Source organism: Nerophis lumbriciformis, linkage group LG02 (assembly GCF_033978685.3).
Source record: "Nerophis lumbriciformis linkage group LG02, RoL_Nlum_v2.1, whole genome shotgun sequence".
Taxonomy (NCBI): Eukaryota; Metazoa; Chordata; class Actinopteri; order Syngnathiformes; family Syngnathidae; genus Nerophis; species Nerophis lumbriciformis.
In genome coordinates this window covers 73724699-73752384 of record NC_084549.2, presented here as the reverse complement: position 1 = coordinate 73752384, position 27686 = coordinate 73724699, and the positions used below count along the sequence as shown (strand labels likewise).

Here is a 27686-nt window from a genome sequence, read left to right as displayed (position 1 = left end):
GGGAATTCTGGGAATTCCTGGAATTTTTTTTAACTTGGAAAAATGATAGTTTGAATGTCCAAGATGGTGGAATATGTTGAAGGTGGAATGGTTTGAATCGCTTGAAAAATGCGGGGATTGTAGAACTTTGAAAAATGTCCAATTCATTTCAATTGGAATTTCATGGAAATTTTGGAATTTCGGTAAAAGTGGAATTTTTTTTTTTTTTTTTAAAGACTTGAATGTTCTAAATGAGTTGAAATGGCTGGTGTTGGAATTTTTCAAATCGGTAGAGAAATGTTGAAGTAGTAACATTTTTAATTGAGAAATGGAATCAAGGAATTCCTGGAATATCGGGAAAACCGGGAATTTTTCCAGTTCGAAAAACAACTTTGTTTTTTGTCCTGATTAAGAGGAATGTTTGGACGGTGGAACGGTTGAAGTGGGTTGAAAAATGTAGAATGAGTAGTAGCCAGAAAAAAAGGGTCAAAAAAGGGTTTGAAAAAAAGGGAATTCTGGGAATTCCTGGAATTTTTTTTAACTTGGAAAAATGATAGTTTGAATGTCCAAGATGGTGGAATATGTTGAAGGTGGAATGGTTTGAATCGCTTGAAAAACGCGGGGATTGTGGAACTTTGAAAATTGTCCAATTCATTTCAATGGGAATTTCATGGAAATTTTGGAATTATCGGTAAAAGCGGAATTTTTTTTTAATTTTTTAAAAGACTTGAATGTTCTAAATGAGTTGAAATGGCTGGTGTTGGAATTTTTCAAATCGGCAGAGAAATGTTGAAGTAGTAACAATTTTAATTGAGAAATGGAATCAAGGAATTCCTGGAATATCGGGAAAACCGGGAATTTTTCCAGTTCGAAGAACAACTTTGTTTTTTGTCCTGATTAAGAGGAATGTTTGGACGGTGGAACGGTTGAAGTGGGTTGAAAAATGTGGAATGAGTAGTAGCCAGAAAAAAGGGTCAAAAAAGGGTTTGAAAAAAAGGGAATTCTGGGAATTCCTGGAATTTTTTTTAACTTGGAAAAATTATAGTTTGAATGTCCAAGATGGTGTAATATGTTGAAGGTGGAATGGTTTGAATCGCTTGAAAAATGCGGGGATTGTGGAACTTTGAAAAATGTCCAATTCATTTCAATGGGAATTTCATGGAAATTTTGGAATTTCGGTAAAAGCGGAATTATTTTTTTTTTTTTTTTTTTTTTAAAGACTTGAATGTTCTAAATGAGTTGAAATTGCTGGTGTTGGAATTTTTCAAATCGGTAGAGAAATGTTGAAGTAGTAACAATTTTAATTGAGAAATGGAATCAAGGAATTCCTGGAATATCGGGAAAACCGGGAATTTTTCCAGTTCGAAAAACAACTTTGTTTTTTGTCCTGATGAAGAAGAATGTTTGGACGGTGGAACGGTTGAAGTGGGTTGAAAAATGTAGAATGAGTAGTAGCCAGAAAAAAGGGTCAAAAAAGGGTTTGAAAAAAAGGGAATTCTGGGAATTCCTGGAATTTTTTTAACTTGGAAAAAATGATAGTTTGAATGTCCAAGATGGTGGAATATGTTGAAGGTGGAATGGTTTGAATCGGTTGAAAAATGCGGGGATTGTGGAACTTTGAAAAATGTCCAATTCATTTCAATGGGAATTTCATGGAAATTTTGGAATTTCGGTAAAAGCAGAATTTTTTTTTTTTTTTTTTTTTAAAGACTTGAATGTTCTAAATGAGTTGAAATTGCTGGTGTTGGAATTTTTCAAATCGGTAGAGAAATGTTGAAGTAGTAACATTTTTAATTGAGAAATGGAATCAAGGAATTCCTGGAATATCGGGAAAACCGAGAATTTTTCCAGTTCAAAAAACAACTTTGTTTTTTGTCCTGATCAAGAGGAATGTTTGGACGGTGGAACGGTTGAAGTGGATTGAAAAATGTAGAATGAGTAGTAGCCAGAAAAAAGGGTCAAAAAAGGGTTTGAAAAAAAGGGAATTCTGGGAATTCCTGGAATTTTTTTAACTTGGAAAAAATGATAGTTTGAATGTCCAGGATGGTGGAATATGTTGAAGGTGGAATGGTTTGAATCGCTTGAAAAATGTGGGGATTGTAGAACTTTGAAAAATGTCCAATTCATTTCAATGGGAATTTCATGGAAATTTTGGAATTTCGGTAAAAGCGGAATTATTTTTTTTTTTTTTTTTTTTTTAAAGACTTGAATGTTCTAAATGAGTTGAAATTGCTGGTGTTGGAATTTTTCAAATCGGTAGAGAAATGTTGAAGTAGTAACAATTTTAATTGAGAAATGGAATCAAGGAATTCCTGGAATATCGGGAAAACCGGGAATTTTTCCAGTTCGAAAAACAACTTTGTTTTTTGTCCTGATGAAGAAGAATGTTTGGACGGTGGAACGGTTGAAGTGGGTTGAAAAATGTAGAATGAGTAGTAGCCAGAAAAAAGGGTCAAAAAAGGGTTTGAAAAAAAGGGAATTCTGGGAATTCCTGGAATTTTTTTAACTTGGAAAAAATGATAGTTTGAATGTCCAAGATGGTGGAATATGTTGAAGGTGGAATGGTTTGAATCGGTTGAAAAATGCGGGGATTGTGGAACTTTGAAAAATGTCCAATTCATTTCAATGGGAATTTCATGGAAATTTTGGAATTTCGGTAAAAGCAGAATTTTTTTTTTTTTTTTTTTTTAAAGACTTGAATGTTCTAAATGAGTTGAAATTGCTGGTGTTGGAATTTTTCAAATCGGTAGAGAAATGTTGAAGTAGTAACATTTTTAATTGAGAAATGGAATCAAGGAATTCCTGGAATATCGGGAAAACCGAGAATTTTTCCAGTTCAAAAAACAACTTTGTTTTTTGTCCTGATCAAGAGGAATGTTTGGACGGTGGAACGGTTGAAGTGGATTGAAAAATGTAGAATGAGTAGTAGCCAGAAAAAAGGGTCAAAAAAGGGTTTGAAAAAAAGGGAATTCTGGGAATTCCTGGAATTTTTTTAACTTGGAAAAAATGATAGTTTGAATGTCCAGGATGGTGGAATATGTTGAAGGTGGAATGGTTTGAATCGCTTGAAAAATGTGGGGATTGTAGAACTTTGAAAAATGTCCAATTCATTTCAATTGGAAATTCATGGAAATTTTGGAATTTCGGTAAAAGCGGAATTTTTTTTTTTTTTTTTTTTTAAAGACTTGAATGTTCTAAATGAGTTGAAATTGCTGGTGTTGGAATTTTTCAAATCGGTAGAGAAATGTTGAAGTAGTAACATTTTTAATTGAGAAATGGAATCAAGGAATACCTGGAATATCGGGAAAACCGGGAATTTTTCCAGTTCAAAAAACAACTTTGTTTTTTGTCCTGATTAAGAGTAATGTTTGGACGGTGGAACGGTTGAAGTGGGTTGAAAAATGTAGAATGAGTAGTAGCCAGAAAAAAGGGTCAAAAAAGGGTTTGAAAAAAAGGGAATTCTGGGAATTCCTGGATTTTTTTTTAACTTGGAAAAATGATAGTTTGAATGTCCAAGATGGTGGAATATGTTGAAGGTGGAATGGTTTGAATCGCTTGAAAAATGCGGGGATTGTGGAACTTTGAAAATTGTCCAATTCATTTCAATGGGAATTTCATGGAAATTTTGGAATTTCGGTAAAAGCGGAATTTTTTTTAAATTTTTTAAAAGACTTGAATGTTCTAAATGAGTTGAAATGGCTGGTGTTGGAATTTTTCAAATCGGTAGAGAAATGTTGAAGTAGTAACAATTTTAATTGAGAAATGGAATTAAGGAATTCCTGGAATATCGGGAAAACCGGGAATTTTTCCAGTTCGAAAAACAACTTTGTTTTTTGTCCTGATTAAGATGAATGTTTGGACGGTGGAACGGTTGAAGTGGGTTGAAAAATGTAGAATGAGTAGTAGCCAGAAAAAAGGGTCAAAAAAGGGTTTGAAAAAAAGGGAATTCTGGGAATTCCTGGAATTGTTTTTAACTTGGAAAAATGATAGTTTGAATGTCCAAGATGGTGGAATATGTTGAAGGTGGAATGGTTTGAATCGCTTGAAAAATGCGGGGATTGTGGAACTTTGAAAAATGTCCAATTCATTTCAATGAGAATTTCATGGAAATTTTGGAATTTCGGTAAAAGCGGAATTATTATTTTTTATTTTTTAAAAGACTTGAATGTTCTAAATGAGTTGAAATTGCTGGTGTTGGAATTTTTCAAATCGGTAGAGAAATGTTGAAGTAGTAACAATTTTAATTGAGAAATGGAATCAAGGAATTCCTGGAATATCGGGACAACCGGGAATTGTTCCAGTTCGAAAAACAACTTTGTTTTTTGTCTTGATTAAGAAGAATGTTTGGATGGTGGAACGGTTGAAGTGGGTTGAAAAATGTGGAATGAGTAGTAGCCAGAAAAAAAGGTCAAAAAAGGGTTTGAAAAAAAGGGAATTCTGGGAATTCCTGGAATTTTTTTTAACTTGGAAAAATGATAGTTTGAATGTCCAAGATGGTGGAATATGTTGAAGGTGGAATGGTTTGAATCGCTTGAAAAATGCGGGGATTGTGGAACTTTGAAAAATGTCCAATTCATTTCAATGGGAATTTCATGGAAATTTTGGAATTTCGGTAAAAGCGGAATTTTTTATTTATTTTATTTTTTTTATAAGACTTGAATGTTCTAAATGAGTTGAAATTGCTGGTGTTGGAATTTTTCAAATCGGTAGAGAAATGTTGAAGTAGTAACAATTTTAATTGAGAAATGGAATCAAGGAATTCCTGGAATATCGGGACAACCAGGAATTTTTCCAGTTCGAAAAACAACTTAGTTTTTTGTCCTGATTAAGAAGAATGTTTGGACGGTGGAACGGTTGAAGTAGGTTGAAAAATGTAGAATGAGTAGTAGCCAGAAAAAAGGGTCAAAAAAGGGTTTGAAAAAAAGGGAATTCTGGGAATTCCTGGAATTTTTTTTAACTTGGAAAAACGATAGTTTGAATGTCCAAGATGGTGGAATATGTTGAAGGTGGAATGGTTTGAATTGGTTGAAAAATGCGGGGATTGTGGAACTTTGAAAAATGTCCAATTCATTTCAATGGGAATTTCATGGAAATTTTGAAATTTCGGTAAAAGCAGATTTTTTTTTTTTTAATTTTTTAAAAGACTTGAATGTTCTAAATGAGTTGAAATTGCTGGTGTTGGAATTTTTCAAATCGGTAGAGAAATGTTGAAGTAGTAACAATTTTAATTGAGAAATGGAATCAAGGAATTCCTGGAATATCGGGAAAACCGGGAATTTTTCCAGTTTGAAAAACAACTTTGTTTTTTGTCCTGATTAAGAGGAATGTTTGGACGGTGGAACGGTTGAAGTGGGTTGAAAAATGTGGAATGAGTAGTAGCCAGAAAAAATGGTCAAAAAAGGTTTGAAAAAAAAGGGAATTCTGGGAATTCCTGGAATTTTTTTTAACTTGGAAAAATGATAGTTTGAATGTCCAAGATGGTGGAATATGTTGAAGGTGGAATGGTTTGAATCGCTTGAAAAATGCAGGGATTGTGGAACTTTGAAAAATGTCCAATTCATTTCAATGGGAATTTCATGAAAATGTTGTAATTTCGGTAAAAGCGGATTTTTTTTTTAAATTTTTTAAAAGACTTGAATGTTCTAAATGAGTTGAAATGGCTGGTGTTGGAATTTTTCAAATCGGCAGAGAAATGTTGAAGTCGTAGCAATTTTAATTGAGAAATGGAATTAAGGAATTCCTGGAATATCGGGACAACCGGGAATTTTTCCAGTTCGAAAAACACCTTCTTTTTTTTCTTCTTTTTTTTTTAACTCACAACCTACCGATCTCAGGGCGAACACTTAGAGTGAACCGTTTGTTCCCAAAATATCTGTTAGAATAATTATGTAGAAGTTATCACACAACTCTTATGCTTAAAGGCCGTTGCTATAGTTATTATCAATTGTGCTGAAGTTGTACTTGTACTATCTGTGCAAAGGGACAACTTGCAATCTTGGATTGCGAGTCGTCTCGTAATCAGTGTTTGTGTCCAGACCCGGCCTGCTGACTGCCAAGGGCGAACATCGAGTACCGTGACGCGGACAAAGCAGAGACAGGGCGATATCACGAGTGTCGGCACATTTCCATTTCTGAATAATCATATATTGTGTCTATCTTGGGCTGCTGAAATGACCCCCCCTTCCTTCAGAAGCAGCCTCAGTGACCTAACCAGAGACCTCCTGAATAAATAGAGGAGCACGTGGGCTGTGCCTTAGAGCGTAGGTTGGAACTGTAACTAAGTGTGCAGCCCGATACGTCTCTCCTCATTGAGCAAAATTGAACTCTGTCTCTGCCTGATTCCTTGCTTCTTGTCTGTTTAATAGATGTCATCAGTGTTTGAACCTGACAGTATCTAAAGTGAAGCAAGTGAAAGTATTTCCTGTCTGGTGGGTACACCAACGTTCAAGTAGCATGGGTGGGAGCCACCTTGTTTGGGGAGCAAAACACAGCACTCGTTATATAAAGCATTAAAGTTTCAAACCCGGCTTTAAGGGAAAGTGACGCAAGTACAGAGTTTAGGGGTGATGCAAGTACACAGTTTAGGGGTGATGCAAGTACACAGTTTAGGGGTGATGCAAGTAGAGAGTTTAGGGGTGATGCAAGTAGAGAGTTTAGGGGTGATGCGTAGGTTAAATATGAGTTCAAGCCATAAAATGTGCGACTGTGAGGCAAAATGCATGACAAGCAGAGGAATATATTCTGTGGACGTGTTCCAGCTTTAGAAGATGCAAACCGCATTAAGTGTCAAGACTACATGATGAGGCAATATCTGCATGATGTCATTAAGTGTCAAGACTACATGATGAGGCAATATCTGCACGATGTCATTAAGTGTCAAGACTACATGATGAGGCAATATCTGCATGATGTCATTAGAAGACCAGAGAGGATTTGAAGTAGACACAGCAAGTCTTCTAGTTCTTCTCAAAGTTTCTATGCAAGTGGTTGGACCACTTCCTGTTCACATTGTACGTGTTGTAGGAAAGTGGTGCAGCACACCCTGCAGAGGTGTGGTGGGGGTTTGAATTAATTCATCTTTAAAGGTGAGGGGAAATGTGCACCAGCTCACTGCTATGATAACATCTCCATGTAGCACTAGTCTACATCTGTGGAGTCAAACTTGTTTTTACTGAGCAATGATGACTGCCATCTGAGTGAAAATATATAAATATAAACATGTAATGGCCATCCATCCATCCATTTTCTACCGCTTGTCCCTCTCGGGGTCATGTAATAGCCACGTAACACCATTTGCAAAGGAAACTGTCTTCAAATAATGAATGTTTTACTTTCACATTCACAGATAACTTGCTTTAAAATGATAAAACAGGCTGACAAGCACATTAAACATTAAACCATGTTGCAGTCTACATTAAACCATGTTGCGGTCTACATTAAACCATGTGGCGGTCTACATTAAACCATGTTGCGGCCTACATTAAACCATGTGGCGGTCTACATTAAACCATGTTGCGCTCTACCTTAAACGATGCGGCAGCCCATGTATGAGAGTATATGTGAATTTGTATGTACAATATATTCGACTCCCAGAGTGCGTGGGAGCCAGAGCACCGCCCCAGCCCCCCCTGAGAGCCCAACCCACAAACAGTAGGTGCGGTGCCCAGGGAACCAGGGACCACCGCCCCCACGCAGCCAAGCCGGCCAGCGACAGGAACCCCAGAGTCCGGCCCACCGCACCGCCCACAAGGGCCAACAGCAGGCCGCAGACAGACGCACCCGGCAGAGGACAAGGCACGAGAAAAGCAGGGGACAGCCAGACCCCAAGCCAGCGAAAGACCACACCCCACACGGGCAGAAAGGCGGGACGCCCCGCCCGAGGGACCCAGAGACTCCCCGCAACCGGACGGGAAGACCGCCCCCGCCCCACCGGCAACCGGGCCCCCATGAGCCCACCCCCCAACCCCCGGAGAGCGCGGCGAGGCCAGCCCCCAGCCACCCCACCCAAATCGGCCACCGCAGGACCACCCGGCACGGGGCCACGGGAACCACCCACCCCACCCGCAGGGACCCCAACAATGGAGATGGAACAACCAGCAACCGCCCCGCCGAGTTCCCGCCCCTGAGGGAGGGGTAAATAAAAAAAATAATATTAATAAAATATGTGAATGTTGTCTGTCTATCTGTGTTGGCCCTGCGATGAGGTGGCGACTTGTCCAGGGTGTACCCCGCCTTCCGCCCGATTGTAGCTGAGATAGGCTCCAGCGCCCCCCGCGGCCCCGAAGGGAATAAGCGGTAGAAAATGGATGGATGGATGGATATTTAAAAAATAAATAAATAAATAAAATAATTAAAAGAAGATCACAGACATGCTGACACATAAGGTCACTACCCCAGCAATTGGCCGACTCGCAGCACCTCGGAATACCTTGCAGCACCAAGCTACCACAATAGACGCAGGGAATAGACCCAGCAGGCCCCAACCAAGACGGGCACCCGGAAGGGATGGACGGTGGGACCCAGGAGCACCAGACACGCAGTCCGGATGCAGTAGCCTGAGGTGCCGACCCCCGTCTGACAGGCAGGCCCAGAGCGTACCCCCAGAAATATACATACATACATATATACATACACATACACATGTACACATACACACACATACACATATGTACACATACACATATATATATACATACACACACATATACATACATATACACAGTTCGTCAGCCCCGACAACCACCACGCGCGCGCGCTGCCACCAGTCACAACATCAGCCACCCCCCTGCACCAGACCCAGCAGCCACGGGCGCCCACACCACAAACAAACGGCAGCAGAAACAGCAGCTGCAATACCCCCAGACAGCCAGCACCACCCAATCAAATCAAAGCGATCAAAAAAACTGCGCCCAGCAACCACTCGTCCACCGGCCCACCTTAAACAATGCAGCGGCCCACCTTAAACGATGCGGGCCTCGAGTTTGACACCTGTGGTCCACATGCTACAATCGTGGCATAGAAACAGGAGTTCAGAAGCTTCAAATAGGTTTTTTAAAAAGAAATGAAAGCGAGCAGCTACTTCCTCTGTTCCAATCAGACAAATGGTCATACGCTGCAAGAATCCACACACGTCCTATTCCAAGTCTTGTGACATGGACGCTGCAGTCGGGGAGATGAATGTTTAGCTCCAATGTCAGACCACATGCAGAGCAGAGGAGGTCAGAGAAAAGTGTAACACTAACCCACCACAAGCCTTCTGGTCTTTGCACCAACCTGTGACCATCATCCTGCATGACCTCATCTCTGCTTCCTCTCAGGATCACACCCGCACATACATACATACATACATACCTCCACGTCTACACCAAACACGTTAGAGTGTATAATGCACGACGCTGTGATAGGACAGCAATCTGTACTGAGTGAAAAACATGAAGAATCATATTACAGTATCTGTAAAGTATTAATTACTTCATGTTCTGTGTGTACACAGCTAGCCAGACAGTGTATGTACTGTAGTTGTGATAACACGTATGATGTAAGGCTGAAACGACGCGTCGACGTAGTCGACGTCATCGGTTACGTAAATACGTCGACGCCGTTTTTGTGCGTCGGCGCGTCGCATATTTACGTCACTCTACTTTACTGTCATGGCGGAGCGCAAAGCAGACGATGCGAGCGAGGGGAAAAAAGCACGCCAAAAGTCGTCAAAAGTGTGGGAGTATTTCAATAAACGGCCTAATAATGTTGTTGTATGCACACTGTGTCGAGCGGAAATGGCCTATCGTAGCAGCACAACGGCTATGAACGAACATTTGAAAAGAAAACCCCCGACAGCGTTCTTGCCATCACCATCAACAAGTCAATCGTCCGCGTGCGTATACGTTGTCATCATTACACAAAAACATGAATGTGTCATTTGTATCTGCGTTGTAAATTCATAAACTAAAGCACCGTTTCGCTCTGAGAGGCGCGTTTGGCGTGCCTGTTCAGTGTTTACAAAGACGCGCTCCTCTTTAACGCTGTGGAGAGGCGGCGGCGGCGGCGAGCGAGCGGCGAGGCGGGGCGCGCCGGGAGCGACGCCGCAATCGTGCCCAGGTGCGCGATCCGCGCAGTTGGAAGAGAAAAGACTTTGTGTAAAATTAAAAGATTGTAAACCTGGTAAAGCCGTCTGGCGTTCAGTCTGTCGGTCCTGAAAGAACCCCACGGCACAAGACGTGTCACAAACGCTAACGTTAATTAGTTGTGCAAATACCTTTTACAACATTAACAGTTACATATACTATGTACAAACCAACAATTAACTTTCACTTTAATCATACTATCATTGTTGTGTTATTAAGCAAAATAAGCAATACTTTTACTTTTGTTGAAATGTTTACACTGTACACTTTTTTGTATTGGATGTTTAGCTTTATTTTTGCACATTTTAGCAAATAAGCAATACTTTTACTTTTGTTGAAATGTTTACACTGTACACTTTTTTGTATTGGATGTTTAGCTTTATTTTTGCACATTTTAGCAAATAAGCAATACTTTTACTTTTGTTGAAATGTTTACACTTGTTACAGAATATTTCCGTTTTGCACTTTTTTGTATTGGATGTTTATCTTTATTTTTGCACATTTTAAAGCAAAATAAGCAATACTTTTACTTTTGAAATGCTTATACTATTGCAGAATATTAAGATTTGCACTGGATGTTTACTTTTATATTTGCACATTAAAAAGCAAATAAGCTACTTTTAATTTTGTTAAATGTTAAAAGTTTTAAATGTTTACATTGTTACAGAATATTTTGTCATGTTGTTGTCAATGTTGACTGAGTGGCCATACTTTTTTTTTTGTAAATAAAAGCCATGCCTTTTGAAAAAACTGGCCTACATTTATTTTTTCCTCTTCATTTTAAATTTAAAAAAAATCGGTAAAAGGGAAAATAATCTATAGATTAATCGAAAAAATAATCTATAGATTAACCGATTAATCGAAAAAATAATCTATAGATTAATCGATAGAAAAATAATCGTTAGCTGCAGCCCTAGTATGATGTGCTGCGTGTATCATGATCATTATAAAGTGACTCACTCAATGGACAGTTGTGCCTTTTGTCCAACTGGCCGGAGACGTTTTTCCTGAATTATTTGGGTAAGCACTCCATTTATGTCCAAATAGCTTGGCTCCACATTTATAGAGTTGTCACTTTCACCTCACTCTCTCGGCTTCCGTCTGCTCCTACGTCTCGCCCTTCTACTTTGTGCTCTCTTCTATAAGCAGCAGTTCATCCTCTGTATATTCAGCTTCAAAAAGATAAGGTTGTGAATCCTCATTTGTCTAAAAATAGTTGTCTTCGTTGTCTGTTACCAAGTCTGCCATTAATAGAAAACACTCGCGTTTGTTTGCGGAAGTAGGAACAAATTGGTCGCGGGAGGTCGGAAGTGCGTCGCTATGGAAACGGAAATAAATGCACCAAAGTATTAGTTCCGGCTGTACATAAAATGATCAAAATACAGTAAATATTAAACATAATACATATAATTATGAAGGTGTCTGTTACTAAATGTTATATATATATATATATATATATATATATATATATATATATATATATATATATATATATATATATACACACACACACACATCCATCCATCCATCCATTTTCTACCGCTTATTCCCTTTGGGGTCGCGGGGTCGCTGGAGCCTATCTCAGCTACAATCGGGCCACACACACATATATATACATATATATATATATATATATATATATATATATATATATATATATATATATATATATATATATATATATATATATACACATATATATATACATATATATACACACACACATATACATATATATATATATATATATATATATATATATATATATATATATATATATATATATATATATATATATACTTGCAGTGTGTATATTGTACATATTACATATTGTTATGAAGGTGTCTGTTACTACATTATATATATACTTGCAGTGTGTATATTGCAGTCTATTCAATTGAATATAAGTTGAAAAGGATTTGTTGTATTCTCTTTTTATTGACCATTTACACAACGTGACAACTTCACTGCTTTTTGGCTTTTGTACTATGTCTGGATTTGTCTGAGCAGCACTCTAATGATGTCATACTTCACTGCAACATGCATCTTGTAGCACAACATGAGTGCAGGTGTGAAGGTGTGAGTGCACTCGGGTGTTTGGTTCTCACATCACGGAGCTCTGCACTCTTATAAAAAGTAGAAAGACCAGCAAGCCAGCAGACAAACAACAAGTGAGGGGAGTCTCTTGCAGGCTGGAGCTGAGGTGCTCAGCTGTTAGTCGGGGAGTGAATATGTCAGATAGTAAAAAAAGAAACCACAGCCAGCCAAGGTGGCGCTGTAGAGCCCGAGCCAACAGGTGTGTCCGGAACCCCCCCACACGTCTATTAGGGCTGACGTGCCGTCTGGTCTGGACCAGATCACATTTACTTGTGCGTCTGACTGACAGCGGCTTAAGTGCGGCTACAAAAATACAGATAGGAGGTGTCCAATAGAACTCCTGCCTGCTGGGTTTGTCCAAGTCAGGCCTGGGCAATTATTTTGACCCGGGGGGCCACATTTAGAGAAAAAAATGTGTCTGGGGGGCGGTATATCTATTTTTAGGAACATTAATACAAAACCTCCCAATAATGCCTGATTGAATGCTTAAAAACGTTATGACAGACCGCCTTAAAGAACAGAATGGAATTTTACATTTTTTCTATAAACGATAAAACACTGAATATTGACCAAATATGGACGTCACACCCGCTTTCGGTCGACATATTTTGCAATCAAGTGAAACGCAACAAAAATGCAACAAACCGTGAAATATGAACACGAAGGGTATAAAATAAACCCACCGACAATCTGATACATCACTAAGCTTTAGAACTTTGTTGTGAAAATCTCCTTTCGCGTCTGTGGAAACGCTTCACGCCCACACTGCTTGGTGCCTCGTCGGAGCTGCTGTGACGTAGATGACCATAGTAACTAATTAGATGACCATAGTAACTAATTAGATGACCATAGTAACTAATTAGATGACTATAGTAACTAATTAGATTACCATTGTAACTAATTAGATTACCATTGTAACTAATTAGATGACCATCGTAACTAATTAGATGACATAGTAACTAATCAGATTACAATTGCAACTAATTCGATTACCATAGTAACTAATTAGATGACCATAGTAACTAATTAGATTACCATTGTAACTAATTAGATTACCATAGTAACTAATCAGATTACCATTGCAACTAATTAGATAACCATAGTAACTAATTAGATGACCATAGTAACTAATTAGATTACCATTGTAACTAATTAGATGACCATTGTAACTAATTAGATGACCATCGTAACTAATTAGATTACATTGTAACTAATTAGATTACCATAGTAACTAATCAGATTACCATTGCAACTAATTAGATAACCATAGTAACTAATTAGATGACCATAGTAACTAATTAGATTACCATTGTAACTAATTAGATTACCATTGTAACTAATTAGATGACCATTGTAACTAATTAGATGGCCATCGTAACTAATTAGATTACATTGTAACTAATTAGATTACCATAGTAACTAATCAGATTACCATCGCAACTAATCAGATTACCATTGTAACTAATTAGATGACCATAGTAACTAATTAGATGACCATAGTAACTAATTAGATGACCATTGTAACTAATTAGATGACCATAGTAACTAATTAGATGACTATAGTAACTAATTAGATTACCATTGTAACTAATTAGATGACCATAGTAACTAATTAGATGACTATAGTAACTAATTAGATGAACATAGTAACTAATTAGATGACCATAGTAACTAATTAGATGACCATTGTAACTAATTAGATTACCATAGTAACTAATCAGATTACCATTGCAACTAATTAGATGACCACCGTAACTAATTAGATTACCATTGTAACTAATTAGATGACCATTGTAACTAATTAGATGACCATTGTAACTAATTAGATTACCAGTGTAACTAATTAGATGACCATCGTAACTAATTAGATTACATTGTAACTAATTAGATTACCATAGTAACTAATTAGATGACCATTGCAACTAATTAGATGACCATCGTAACTAATTAGATTACCATTGCAACTAATTAGATTACCATTGTAACTAATTAGATGACCATCGTAACTAATTAGATTACATTGTAACTAAATAGATTACCATAGTAACTAATCAGATTACCATTGCAACTAATTAGATTACCATTGTAACTAATTAGATGACCATAGTAGCTAATTAGATTACCATTGTAACTAATTAGATGACCATAGTAACTAATTAGATGACCATAGTAAATAATTAGATGACCATAGTAACTAATTAGATTACCATTGCAACTAATTAGCTTACCATTGTAACTAATTAGATGACCATATTAACTAATTAGAGTACCATTGTAACTAATTAGATTACCATAGTAACTAATTAGATTACCATTGCAACTAATTAGATTACCATTGTAACTAATTAGATTACCATTGTAACCAATTAGATGAGCATAGTAACTAATTAGAGTACCATTGTAACTAATTAGATTACCATAGTAACTAATTAGATGACCATTGCAACTAATTAGATGACCATCGTAACTAATTAGATTACCATTGCAACTAATTAGATTACCATTGTAACTAATTAGATTACCGTTGTAACTAATTAGATGACCATCTTAACTAATTAGATTACCATTGTAACTAATTAGATTACCACTGTAACTAATTAGATTACTATTGTAACTAATTAGATTACCATTGTAACTAATTAGATGACCATAGTAACTAATTAGATAACCATAGTAACTAATTAGATGACCATAGTAACTAATTAGATTACCATTGTAACTAATTAGATGACCATCGTATCTAATTAGATTACATAGTAACTAATCAGATTACCATTGCAACTAATTAGATTACCATAGTAACTAATTAGATTACCATTGTAACTAATTAGATGACCATAGTAACTAATTAGATTACCATTGTAACTAATTAGATGACCATTGTAACTAATTAGATTACATAGTAACTAAATAGATTACCATTGCAACTAATTAGATTACCATAGTAACTAATCAGATTACCATTGTAACTAATCAGATTACCATTGCAACTAATTAGATTACCATTGTAACTAATTAGATGACCATAGTAACTAATCAGATTACCATTGCAACTAATTAGATTACCATTGTAACTAATTAGATTACCATAGTAACTAATCAGATTACCATTGCAACTAATTAGATTACCATTGTAACTAATTAGATTACCATTGTAACTAATTAGATGACCATTGTAACTAATTAGATTACCATTGTAACTAATTAGATGACCATTGTAACTAATTAGATGACCATTGTAACTAATTAGATTACCAGTGTAACTAATTAGATGACCATCGTAACTAATTAGATTACATTGTAACTAATTAGATTACCATAGTAACTAATTAGATGACCATTGCAACTAATTAGATGACCATCGTAACTAATTAGATTACCATTGCAACTAATTAGATTACCATTGTAACTAATTAGATGACCATCGTAACTAATTAGATTACATTGTAACTAAATAGATTACCATAGTAACTAATCAGATTACCATTGCAACTAATTAGATTACCATTGTAACTAATTAGATGACCATAGTAGCTAATTAGATTACCATTGTAACTAATTAGATGACCATAGTAACTAATTAGATGACCATAGTAAATAATTAGATGACCATAGTAACTAATTAGATTACCATTGCAACTAATTAGCTTACCATTGTAACTAATTAGATGACCATATTAACTAATTAGAGTACCATTGTAACTAATTAGATTACCATAGTAACTAATTAGATTACCATTGCAACTAATTAGATTACCATTGTAACTAATTAGATTACCATTGTAACCAATTAGATGAGCATAGTAACTAATTAGAGTACCATTGTAACTAATTAGATTACCATAGTAACTAATTAGATGACCATTGCAACTAATTAGATGACCATCGTAACTAATTAGATTACCATTGCAACTAATTAGATTACCATTGTAACTAATTAGATTACCGTTGTAACTAATTAGATGACCATCTTAACTAATTAGATTACCATTGTAACTAATTAGATTACCACTGTAACTAATTAGATTACTATTGTAACTAATTAGATTACCATTGTAACTAATTAGATGACCATAGTAACTAATTAGATAACCATAGTAACTAATTAGATGACCATAGTAACTAATTAGATTACCATTGTAACTAATTAGATGACCATCGTATCTAATTAGATTACATAGTAACTAATCAGATTACCATTGCAACTAATTAGATTACCATAGTAACTAATTAGATTACCATTGTAACTAATTAGATGACCATAGTAACTAATTAGATTACCATTGTAACTAATTAGATGACCATTGTAACTAATTAGATTACATAGTAACTAATCAGATTACCATTGCAACTAATTAGATTACCATAGTAACTAATCAGATTACCATTGTAACTAATCAGATTACCATTGCAACTAATTAGATTACCATTGTAACTAATTAGATGACCATAGTAACTAATCAGATTACCATTGCAACTAATTAGATTACCATTGTAACTAATTAGATTACCATAGTAACTAATCAGATTACCATTGCAACTAATTAGATTACCATTGTAACTAATTAGATTACCATAGTAACTGTTATATCATCCCAAAGCGCAGAATCCAAGCACTTAGTCATTATAAAAGATGAGTGCACATCATAATGGCAGCTACACTATCCATTTTAAAGATGCAAAAAAATGATTTGGGAATGTCCGGCGGGCCAGATTATAAAAGCTCAACGGGTTGCATGTGGCCCCCCCGGGCCTTCATTTGCCCAGGTCTGGTCTAAGTCCACCAGGTGAGGGCATGGGAGTCATCTTTAGTTACACTTTAATCACAGCACGCGCCAGAAGTCTCATATGTGGAATTATGAGGCGCTTTGTGCTACGGACTGGAGCAAAGTACACTAAAACGCTAAAAAAAAAATGCAATAAAAGAGCTACTAAATTGAAATTGCGCCAGTAATTCTTGTAGTTGTAAAAGTGCAACTGCATGACATAGAAAGCCTTCGCTGACATTGTGTAGCTTCTTCTCATAGGATATATTAAAAATCTTTTTAACACTTTTAACACTTTTTACTCTCTGTTGTTGCAATGACAACAGTTGTCATGCTAATCATGCTATTCCACTTAAGTGACAGGTGAGTTTAGGTACAAAAAATGTTGCATTAATCATGTAGACACTTACAGTTAATAAAGCAATTTATTTTGACCGAACAAGCTTTTTTACCTTTTACAAAAACCCAAAAGCAGTGAAGTTGTCAGGTTGTGTAAATGGTAAATAAAAAGAGAATACAACAAATCCTTTTCAACTTATATTCAATTGAATAGACTGCAAAGACAAGATGGATGGATGGGTCTTCACTTGTTTAAATAAATTCATTTATTTTTTTTACTTTGCTTCTTATTACTTTTAGAAATACAATTTTAGAGAAAAAATACAACCTTAAAAATGATTTTAGGATTTTTAAACAAATATACCTTTTTACCTTTTAAATTTCTTCCTCTTCTTTCCTGACAATTTAAATCAATGTTCAAGTAAATTTATTTATTTTTTATTGTAAAGAATAATACATATTTTAGCTTCTGTTTTTTTCGACGAAGAATATTTGTGAAATATTTCTTCAAACTTACTATGATTAAAATTCCAAAAAATTATTCTGGCAAATCTAGAAAATCTGTAGAATCAAATGTAAATCTTATTTCAAAGTAGTTTGAATTTCTTTTTAAAAAATTGTTCTGGAAAATCTAGAAGAAATACTGATTTGTCTTTGTTAGAAATATAGCTTGGTCCAATTTGTTAAATATTCTAACAAAGTGCAGATTGGATTTTAACCAATTTAAAACATGTCATCAAAATTCTAAAATGTATCTTAATCAGGAAAAATTACTAATGATGCTCCATAAATTATTTTTTTAATTTTTTCAAAAAGATTCAAATAAGCTAGTTTTTCTCTTCTTTTTATCGGTTGAATTTTGAATTTTAAAGAGTCGAATTTGAAGATAAACTATGTTTCAAAATTTTATTTTAAATTTTTTCTTGTTTTCTCCTCTTTTAAACCGTTCAATTAAGTGTTTTTTTCATCATTTATTCCCTACAAAAAAACCTTCCGTAAAAGGAAAAAAAAATGTACGACGGAATGACAGACAGAAATACCCATTTTTTTTTATATATATACATTTATTTATTTAGCTATTCTTGTTTAAATCACACTTACGTGTAACTTACAAATGACAATATATTTATTTATTTAAGTGTGTATCAAACTGGTAGCCCTTCGCATTAATCAGTACCCAAGAAGGAGTTTTTGGTTTCAAAAAGGTTGGTGACCCCTGTACTAGGGCATCAAATCAGTGTCAGTTGAGTCGGTCCATAGGTTGCCTGTAGGGATTTTTAATGTCCAGCAGATGTCAGTATTTAGTGACACAGTATCGACACAGTATCAATACAGTTTTGCAATGTGTCGAAACGCTTCATGACGCCTCATCAACCCATCACTACTACAAAGTAAACAGAAACAGAATGCTGGACGACAGCAAAAACTTACGGCGTCCACAAAGTACATCCGCACATGACATGACGATCGACAATGTCCACACAAAGAAGGATAGCAACGACGTAAATAGCCTGGCTTGCTAACACAAAGCGGGTGCGCGGAATAGCGCTCAAAGGAAGACATGAAACCGCAACAAAACAGGAAGGGCCGCCAAAATAATAGCGCGAGACAAGAACTAAAGCACTACGCCAGCGTTTCTCAAAGGGCGCGAGGAACGGGAGGAAATTTCACTTTAATTTTTTTTTTAAATTATTATATTCTTAGATTATTTTTTTTACTATGCTTTCATTTTCTATACACACTGTAAATCACTTTGTGATTCTGTCTGTGAAATCCGCTATATAAATAAATGGAAATTACCGGTACTTATTTTTACTGTAGGCTTTATATTTCTCGGTACGAGCGAAAGTTTGACAGACATAGCAACAGTAACTAATGGGGGCGGGGCTAAGCGGAACAAACTTTCGCGCGGATGGGTAGCAGGCTAATGTGTGGATCACAATTACACAAATATATACATTTGTGACTCGCACCTCAAAGGTCGTCGAGCCAGAGCCAGCGCCTGCAGAGAAACAAAAATGTGACGGGCACACACTGTGTCATTCACCGGGAAGCACTCGCGTCAAGGCAGCTCAGCCCCGAACTCAATGAGGTTTTAACAGATGTTGTGAGCGCGGTAAATTTGATCAAAACACGACCACTGAAAGCGCGACTGTTCTCTGCACTGTGTGAGGAAATGGGAGCTGATCATACAGCCGTGCTGTTTCACAGTGAAGCAAGGTGGCTCTCCCGGGGAAAAGTGCTGTCACTTGCCCTGTCTTGCCAAATGCATAGCTCCTCCTTTTGTTGTTGTTGCAAAGATTGCAAAGTGGCACTTTTATTTTATTTATTATTGAACTTGATGCAAGTTATTTGATTTATTATTGAACTTGATGCAAGTTATAACACTTTTTTAAATTTATTATTGAACTTGATGCAAGTTATAACACTTTTTTTGATTTATTATTGAACTTAATGCAAGTTATAACACTTTTTTTGATTTATTATTGAACTTGATGCAAGTTATAACACTTTTGTTTGATTTATTATTGAACTTGATGCAAGTTATAACACTTTTGTTTGATTTATTATTGAACTTGATGCAAGTTATTTGATTTATTATTGAACTTGATGCAAGTTATAACACTTTTTTTGATTTATTATTGAACGTGATGCAAGTTATAACACTTTTTTTGATTTATTATTGAACTTGATGCAAGTTATAACACTTTTTTTAATTTATTATTGAACTTGATGCAAGTTATAACACTTTTGTTTGATTTATTATTGAACTTGATGCAAGTTATAACACTTTTGTTTGATTTATTATTGAACTTGATGCAAGTTATAACACTTTTTTTGATTTATTATTGAACTTGATGCAAGTTATTTGATTTATTATTGAACTTGATGCAAGTTATAACACTTTTTTTGATTTATTATTGAACGTGATGCAAGTTATAACACTTTTTTTGATTTATTATTGAACTTGATGCAAGTTATAACACTTTTTTTAATTTATTATTGAACTTGATGCAAGTTATAACACTTTTGTTTGATTTATTATTGAACTTGATGCAAGTTATAACACTTTTGTTTGATTTATTATTGAACTTGATGCAAGTTATAACACTTTTTTTGATTTATTATTGAACTTGATGCAAGTTATTTGATTTATTATTGAACTTGATGCAAGTTATAACACTTTTTTTGATTTATTATTGAACGTGATGCAAGTTATAACATTTTTTTTAATTTATTATTGAACTTGATGCAAGTTATTTGATTTATTATTGAACTTGATGCAAGTTATAACACTTTTTTTGATTTATTATTGAACGTGATGCAAGTTATAACACTTTTTTTGATTTATTATTGAACTTGATGCAAGTTATAACACTTTTTTTGATTTATTATTGAACTTGATGCAAGTTATAACACTTGTTTTGATTTATTATTGAACTTGATGCAAGTTATAACACTTTTGTTTTATTTATTATTGAACTTGATAGAAGTTATTTGATTTATTATTGAACTTGATGCAAGTTATAACACTTTTGTTTGATTTATTATTGAACTTGATGCAAGTTATAACACTTTTGTTTGATTTATTATTGAACTTGATGCAAGTTATAACACTTTTTTTGATTTATTATTGAACTTGATGCAAGTTATAACACTTTTGTTTGATTTATTATTGAACTTGATGCAAGTTATAACACTTTTGTTTGATTTATTATTGAACTTGATGCAAGTTATAACACTTTTTTTGATTTATTATTGAACTTGATGCAAGTTATAACACTTTTGTTTTATTTATTATTGAACTTGATGCCAGTTATAACACTTTTTTTTATTTATTATTGAACTTGATGCAAGTTATTTGATTTATTATTGAACTTGATGCAAGTTATAACACTTTTATTTGATTTATTATTGAACTTGATGCAAGTTATAACACTTTTTTTTTTATTGAACTTGATGCAAGTTATAACACTTTTGTTTTATTTATTATTGAACTTGATGCAAGTTATAACACTTTTTTTGATTTATTATTGAACTTGATGCAAGTTATTTGATTTATTATTGAACTTGATGCAAGTTATAACACTTTTTTATAACACTTTTTTTGATTTATTATTGAACTTGATGCAAGTTATAACACTTTTGTTTTATTTATTATTGAACTTGATGCAAGTTATAACACTTTTTTTGATTTATTATTGAACTTGATGCAAGTTATAACACTTTTGTTTTATTTATTATTGAACTTGATGCAAGTTATAACACTTTTTTTGATTTATTATTGAACTTGATGCAAGTTATTTGATTTATTATTGAACTTGATGCAAGTTATAACACTTTTATTTGATTTATTATTGAACTTGATGCAAGTTATAACACTTTTTTTTTATTGAACTTGATGCAAGTTATAACACTTTTGTTTTATTTATTATTGAACTTGATGCAAGTTATAACACTTTTTTTGATTTATTATTGAACTTGATGCAAGTTATAACACTTTTGTTTTATTTATTATTGAACTTGATGCAAGTTATAACACTTTTTTTGATTTATTATTGAACTTGATGCAAGTTATTTGATTTATTATTGAACTTGATGCAAGTTATAACACTTTTATTTGATTTATTATTGAACTTGATGCAAGTTATAACACTTTTTTTTTAATTGAACTTGATGCAAGTTATAACACTTTTGTTTTATTTATTATTGAACTTGATGCAAGTTATAACACTTTTTTTGATTTATTATTGAACTTGATGCAAGTTATTTGATTTATTATTGAACTTGATGCAAGTTATAACACTTTTTTTGATTTATTATTGAACGTGATGCAAGTTATAAGACTTTTTGATTTATTATTGAACTTGATGCAAGTTATAACACTTTCTTTGATTTATTATTGAACTTGATGCAAGTTATTTGATTTATTATTGAACTTGATGCAAGTTATAACACTTTTATTTGATTTATTATTGAACTTGATGCAAGTTATAACACTTTTTTTTTATTGAACTTGATGCAAGTTATAACACTTTTGTTTTATTTATTATTGAACTTGATGCAAGTTATAACACTTTTTTTGATTTATTATTGAACTTGATGCAAGTTATTTGATTTATTATTGAACTTGATGCAAGTTATAACACTTTTTTTGATTTATTATTGAACATGATGCAAGTTATAACACTTTTTGATTTATTATTGAACTTGATGCAAGTTATAACACTTTCTTTGATTTATTATTGAACTTGATGCAAGTTATAACACTTTTTTTGATTTATTATTGAACTTGATGCAAGTTATTTGATTTATTATTGAACTTGATGCAAGTTATAACACTTTTATTTGATTTATTATTGAACGTGATGCAAGTTATAACACTTTTTGATTTATTATTGAACTTGATGCAAGTTATAACACTTTCTTTGATTTATTATTGAACTTGATGCAAGTTATAACACTTTTATTTGATTTATTATTGAACTTGATGCAAGTTATAACACTTTTTTTGATTTATTATTGAACGTGATGCACGTTATAACACTTTTTTTTATTTATTATTGAACTTGATGCAAGTTATAACAGTTTTTTTGATTTATTATTGAACGTGATGCAAGTTATAACACTTTTTTTTTATTTATTATTGAACTTGATGGAAGTTATTTTATTTATTATTGAACTTGATGCAAGTTATACCACAGCTGCACAGTTATTTTATTTATTATTGAACTTAATGTTATTTTATGTTATTGAGTTTGAATGTATCCAACTTGATGTTCAATAAATTTTAAAATGTTAAAGCTTGGCATTAGCGCTCTGTTGGGGCGATGGGGGCAGGTGGGGCTTGAAAACTCCCCCTTGTCCAAAGTGGGGGATGACAAAAAAAAGTTTGAGAACCACTGCACTACGCACAGGAAAACACCAAAACCTCAAAATAAGTCATAACGACCTGGTGGAGTTTCATTTTTAGTACATTTCCTGCTGGCGGTGTTACTCTGGATTATTTTTTTTTTAATGAAAAAAAATGTGCTTTGCCTCAAAAAAGGTTGAAAAACACTGCATCAAGAAACTATGACAATTGAATTAAATTGAGTGACGTCATAAATCACAATATATGTATGCATTTTTGGATTATTGCCATTTAGTCACAGCATGAAAAGTTAATCTTTGGAAGAAGAAAAAAAGTTGACATAAATAAGGATAATTACCTGATTTAGTAGCAGACAGGAAGGTAGCAAACAGTCCGTTGTGATGCTAGCCAGGTTAGCTTGCACAAGTTAAATAAACAGCATTTCAAAAATATGAAGTTTGCTTTCCATAGAAGTGTGGAAGGTCGCATGAATAAACTTGTGTAAAGAACCGTGTAGATGCCGGGAAGGCGTAAAAGTAGCAGCCCGGTGGCAGGCGGTGCTTCCCGGGCAAGACGAGGCTGTCCGGTCCGCTGCCTCGTCAGCGTCAAGTAAGGAAAATACGTGCTAAAAAAAACAAAAAATGCTCCACAATAAATCTTAACTTGTAGTTTGTAGACAACCACCACTAATAATAATAATAATAATAATAATAATAATAATAATTGACTACCTCCAACTACTAAGTGTGACCTCCGAGGACTTCTCTCACTCCCACGTCCTGTCCGGCTCCAGCGGGGCGGAGCACTAACCGTGATTTCTTCCACCTTCAAGTATTACAACATTTTTATCCAAAATGTTACTGTGTTTAACACAAATATAATCATTCATGTAGCGGCGGTCACATTTTCCCCCCCGGTTTTGTTCGTTTTCCGGGAACGCCTTCTTGCTTGCCGTAGAGATGACGTCATCAGGAATGACCTGTTTTTTCTTTTTTCTTTTTTTTTTGTTTAAAGTACTACATCAAAAAACGCGCTGGATTAGTCTCAAATTCCGGAATATAAAAATACATGCATAGAAAATGTGTTGTTTTAACTAACATGTTACTGTGTTTAGCACAAATATAATAATTAATGTGTGATGTTATGAGCTAGGATGTTAGAACTACACTACCCAGCATGCAACAGTAGTTACGAACATGAAGTGTTGTTTTATGTCGCCGTGCCGGCAGCTAGAATGTGGTTATGAGCGCGTTGTGTGAGTAAACGTTGAGAACTCAGCCAACACGCCTCGTCTGCATTATTTACAACTAGACAGAAAACACATAATCTATCAGTGGGCACATTTTCCCCCCGGTTTTGTTCGTTTTCCGTTAACGCCTTCTCGCTTGCCGTAGAGACGACGTCCTCAGGAATGACCTGTTTTTTCTTTCTTTTTTTTGTTTAAAGTACTACATCAAAAAATGAGCTGGATTAGTCTCAAATTCCGGAATATAAAAATACATGCATAGAAAATGTGTTGTTTTATCCAACATGTTACTGTGTTTAGCACAAATATAATAATTAATGTGTGATGTTATGAGCTAGGGAATGTAAGAACTACACTACCCAGCATGCAACAGTAGTGACGAGCATGAAGTGTTGTTTTTATGTCGCCGTGCCGGCAGCTAGAATGTGGTTATGAGCGCGTTGTGTGAGTAAACGTTGAGAACTCAGCCTCGTCTGCATTATTTACAACTAGACAGAAAACACATAATCTATCAGTGGCCACATTTACACCCCGGTTTTGTTCGTTTTCCGGGAACGCCTTCTCGATTGCCGTAGAGATGACGTCATCAGGAATGACCTGTTTTTGCTCCCTTTTTTTTTAGTTTAAAGCACTACATAAAAAAAAGAGCTGGATTAGTCTCAAATTCCGGATTGTAAGAATAAATGCATAGAATATGTGTTGTTTTATCCAACATGTTACTGTGTTTAGCACAAATATAATAATTAACGTGTGATGTTATGAGCTAGGGAATTTAAGAACTACACTACCCAGCATGCAACAGTAGTTACGAGCATGAAGTGTTGTTTTATGTCGCCGTGCCGGCAGCTAGAATGTGGTTATGAGCGCGTTGTGTGAGTAAAAGTTGAGAACTCAGCCTCGTCTGCATTATTTACAATTAGACAGAAAACACATAATCTATCAGTGGGCACATTTTCCCCCCGGTTTTGTTCGTTTTCCGGTAACGCCTTCTCGCTTGCCGTAGAGACGACGTCATCAGGAATGACCTGTTTTTGCTTCCTTTTTTTTTGTTTAAAGCACTACATAAAAAAAACGAGCTGGATTAGTCACAAATTCCGGATTATAAGAATAAATGCATAGAAAATGTGTTGTTTTATCCAACATGTTACTGTGTTTAGCACAAATATAATAATTAATGTGTGATGTTATGAGCTAGGATTGTTAGAACTACACTACCCAGCATGCAACAGTAGTTACGAGCATGAAGTGTTTTTATGTTTTTATGTCTAGAAATTGGTTATGAGCACGTTGTGTGAGTAAACGTTGAGAACTCAGCCAACACGCCTCGTCTGCATTATTTACAACTAGACAGACAACACTTAACTTATCAGTGGGCACATTTCCCCCCCCCGGTTTTGTTCGTTTTCCGGTAACGCCTTCTCGCTTGCCGTAGAGGTGACGTCATCAGGAATGACCTTTTTTTGCTCCCTTTTTTTTAGTTTAAAGCACTACATAAAAAAACGAGCTGGATTAGTCTCAAATTCCGGATTATAAGAATAAATGCATAGAAAATGTGTTGTTGTATCCAACATGTTACTGTGTTTAGCACAAATATAATAATTAATGTGTGATGTTATGAGCTAGGGAATGTAAGAACTACACTACCCATCATGCAACAGTAGTTACGAGCATGAAGTGTTGTTTTATGTCGCCGTGCCGGCAACTAGAATGTGGTTATGAGCGCGTTGTGTGAGTAAACGTTGAGAACTCAGCCAACACGCCTCGTCTGCATTATTTACAACTAGACAGACAACAACTTAATTTATCAGTGGCCACTTTTTACCCCCCGGTTTTGTTCGTTTTACGTTAACGCCTTCTCGCTTGCCGTAGAGACGACGTCATCAGGAATGACCTGTTTTTGCTCCCTTTTTTTTTAGTTTAAAGCACTACATCAAAAAACGAGCTGGATTAGTCTCAAATTCCGGATTATAAGAATAAATGCATAGAATATGTGTTGCTTTATCCAATATGTTACTGTGTTTAGCACAAATATAATAATTAATGTGTGATGTTATGAGCTAGGGAAGGTAAGAACTACACTACCCAGCATGCAACAGTAGTTACGAGCATGAAGTGTTGTTTTATGTCGCCGTGCCGGCAGCTAGAATGTGGTTATGAGCGCGTTGTGTGAGTAAAAGTTGAGAACTCAGCCTCGTCTGCATTGTTTACAATTAGACAGACAACACATAACTTATCAGTGGCCACATTTCCCCCCCGGTTTTGTTCGTTTTCCGGTAACGCCTTCTCGCTTGCCGTAGAGATGACGTCATCAGGAATGACCTGTTTTTTCTTTCTTTTTTTTTTGTTTAAAGTACTACATCAAAAAACGAGCTGGATTAGTCTCAAATTCCAGATTATAAGAATAAATGCATAGAATATGTGTTGCTTTATCCAATATGTTACTGTGTTTAGCACAAATATAATAATTAATGTGTGATGTTATGAGCTAGGGAATGTAAGAACTACACTACCCAGCATGCAACAGTAGTTACGAGCATGAAGTGTTGTTTTATGTCGCCGTGCCGGCAGCTAGAATGTGGTTATGAGCGCGTTGTGTGAGTAAACGTTGAGAACTCAGCCAACACGCCTCGTCTGCATTATTTACAACTAGACAGAAAACACATAATCTATCAGTGGCCACATTTCCCCCCCGGTTTTGTTCGTTTTCCGGTAACGCCTTCTCGCTTGCCGTAGAGACGACGTCATCAGGAATGACCTGTTTTTGCTCCCTTTTTTTTAGTTTATAGCACTACTTAAAAAAACGAGCTGGATTAGTCTCAAATTCCGGATTATAAGAATAAATTCATAGAAAATGTGTTGTTTTATCCAACATGTTACTGTGTTTAGCACAAATATAATAATTAATGTGTGATGTTATGAGCTAGGGAATTTAAGAACTACACTACCCAGCATGCAACAGTAGTTACGAGCATGAAGTGTTGTTTTATGTCGCCGTGCCGGCAGCTAGAATGTGGTTATGAGCGCGTTGTGTGAGTAAACGTTGAGAACTCAGCCAACACGCCTCGTCTGCATTATTTACAACTAGACAGAATACAAATAATTTATCAGTCGCCACATTTTCCCCCCGGTTTTGTTCGTTTTCCGGTAACGCCTTCTCACTTGCCGTAGAGACGACGTCCTCAGGAATGACCTGTTTTTTCTTTTTTCTTTTTCTTTTTGTTTAAAGTACTACATCAAAAAACGAGCTGGATTAGTCTCAAATTCCGGAATATAAAAATACA

At 35.0% G+C, this 27686-nt stretch overlaps 1 protein-coding gene across 7 annotated transcripts in view; it reads right to left on the bottom strand.

Annotated features, from left to right (window-relative positions):
• The window catches only part of ccser2a (coiled-coil serine-rich protein 2a), a 150217-nt gene extending 126099 nt beyond the window's left edge, over positions 1-24118 (bottom strand). For 5 of the 7 annotated variants that reach the window (XR_009816005.1, XM_061968487.1, XM_061968513.1 and 2 more), the window contains exon 1: positions 23518-24118. The gene's annotated coding sequence lies outside the window, so the exon portion shown is untranslated. The remainder of the gene's footprint in view (positions 1-23517) is intronic. The other 2 variants (XM_061968495.1, XM_061968504.1) reach the window with 2 other exon arrangements.
• Between the last annotated feature and the right edge of the window lie 3568 nt (positions 24119-27686).